General features: G+C 40.4%; 1 long non-coding RNA gene across 1 annotated transcript; it reads right to left on the bottom strand.

Annotated features, from left to right (window-relative positions):
• Positions 1 to 84: 84 nt before the first annotated feature.
• Positions 85 to 1766, bottom strand: LOC121940435. Its single transcript, XR_006105627.1, has 3 exons — positions 1657 to 1766; positions 329 to 373; positions 85 to 249 (listed from the first exon to the last, which is right to left on the bottom strand). It is a non-coding gene; the product is annotated as an uncharacterized LOC121940435 (long non-coding RNA).
• Between the last annotated feature and the right edge of the window lie 694 nt (positions 1767 to 2460).

Below are 2460 nucleotides of genomic sequence, written 5' to 3'. Positions count from 1 at the left end.
AAAAAAAACTCCAATGGTGACCTTTAATTTCAAAAGTGTAAATATGCTTTTTGATAATCAATCGAAATTTGTGTGCATACCTTTGTCTACACTGGAATCATGTGAGATGGGGGAACTGGAGCGTCCATAACTTTGGGCCAGGGAGGAAGCCAACGTGGGGCTGGCTGCTTTGTGAGTCACCTTGGAGGAAGAGGGCTGAGGGATATAGTCCTCCCCAAGAGAGTTCCTATGGAGCTCTACATCAACCACCTGGAACAAATATAGCTCATCGTCAGAGTAAAGGTCTGAGAAAAAAAAAAGTTACTGCACATGAACATTTATAACTTACAGTTTCTGCCCCGAGTGTCTGGAGCCCCGTGTATGTTCTGTCCAGCTGTAGGAAAAAAACAGAGAGGACAAAATAAAGATTTTTATTTTAAGTTCTCTGACAACAATATATATCAAAACATAACTAAACTCTGAATCATATGTTGTTTACGTTTATTAAAACGTGTCCAGACTAGGCACAGTCGGTATCACAGTAGAACAATATACAAGGGTATTAAGAAATTCTGACGGTGTGATTGTAATGGCGTCATAAATACGGACCCTCGTCTTTCTATTAATTTATACTAGAGAGGCTGTATTGAGGATGTTAAGCCCAGGCCACACCACATGCATGAGCAGTGTGTGTTCACAGCGTCTTTTGTTGTGGCCCTGCTGCAGAGCTGCCTACTGTTACAATTATTGTATTTCCACAATTAAAAGCCAATACTCCACTCATTTATGAAGCTGTGCAAGCTACTGCATTGTCAGCAACATGGTTCTGCTAATGTTTCACCGTGAAAGGCCTTGTGTCGACAACTGAAGGGATTCTGTCAATAGAGATATTGTCAGAGGGCTTTTATTTTGATACAGAAACAGAAAAAATTGAGTAAAACATACATCTGCATTTCCTCAAGTCTGTGACAGACTGAGACATTGAAACTGTGATAAAAGGTGGTATAGAATCAGTATAATTATACCATGCCAACTTTATTTATAAAGCACTTTAAAACAACCACAGTGGGCCAAAGTGCTGATTAATTATTATGACTAATTATCTGAAGACAATTTTCACTGTCTATTTTTGCTGAAAACACGCACCTCAAAAATGACGAGACTCTGTTTCTCTATGTGCTGCAGCTGTTCAACACTGCTCACACTGTCAGTGTGGCTGCTCTAATGTGATGACATGGGCGCCAAAAATAAAAACAACAGATTTCGCCACGAGAGAAACATGATTTTAGAAGGTTTATGGTGGTGTTTCTCTATTTAAAAAGGAAAATGGGTGTAAGAATATTACCATTTATTGACATCTTGTAAGTGTATTGTGTATTGGCAAGACAGCCTGCAGAATGTACAAAAATCGCTGTCATATACGCTATACCCCGGTAATATTCCAGGAGGGTATGAAGGTTTGAGAAAAATAGATTCCATCCAAGCCTATTTCAGACCAATTAAGTAGGGCAAGTTCATAACTTAAGAGTGACAATGGAAGATTGTCAGTGCTTAATTTGCATTTTACCACTAGAAGTACAGAAGTCCAACACAAAGGACATCAGAAACACACCGGGACATCTATAAGAGGCTCAGTTAAAACTGTGACTTATGATGTGGTCCATGATGTGGTCTGACCTTAAGCTGGTGGATGATGTCAATGCGTTTGTTGCGAGGGTCTTTGAAGTGGATCTGGATCCTCACAGGAAACTCGCCCCAACCACGACGTGTCAAATGAAAGGGAGGCTCACTGAGAACAAACACATTCAAAAAGCTTTATGTAAAGTCATCAAAATAGAAATCTGGAGGGGAAAAAATACAGAGGATGCAGCACAATAACTTTGTTAAAAAAAAAAGGAAGATGGGAAAAAATGAGGCTCTAACTCTGGTCTTTGACTAAGACCGAGTTAATAATCTTTTAAAATCAATGACTTTAAGGTCTCTCATCTTCACCCCGTTTGAAGCTTGAGTTTCTCATCCTCCCAAACAACAGAAACTGATCTGACAGCCTGCACTTGCAAGGGCGTGTGTGTGCATGCATACTCTGTGTCTACTCAAGAATACCCAATGGGTGATGCATTTTTGTTTTTTCTACTTTCATTCATCCCTTCATCTACATTCAGGCTGTGTGGAGAGTCAGCAGAGAGCACTGGGCCTGTGTTGGGTTCACTGGGAATGAAGACTTGAGTCAGTCAGAAAAGGCTTATGAGCGGCTGCTACAGCAACGTGAGTGCCTTGTCAGCTGAAACAGCCTGGAGGCTACAGCTCAGGATAAGGATTGCTGACTGATGAAAGAGATCATTTATTCAGAAGCCACAGGCAAACTTAAATCCTTTGCCACTTTTAGAGGATAAAAACTTAACTGAGACATCTTAATCAAAGAACTTGAGGGCAAAAGTTCTGCTCCTTCTAGATAACTCCTCCTGAATGAGTCTATAAACC

Source organism: Plectropomus leopardus, unplaced genomic scaffold (assembly GCF_008729295.1).
Source record: "Plectropomus leopardus isolate mb unplaced genomic scaffold, YSFRI_Pleo_2.0 unplaced_scaffold8688, whole genome shotgun sequence".
NCBI classification, from domain to species: Eukaryota; Metazoa; Chordata; class Actinopteri; order Perciformes; family Serranidae; genus Plectropomus; species Plectropomus leopardus.
This window is presented reverse-complemented; position numbering and strand designations above follow the sequence as displayed.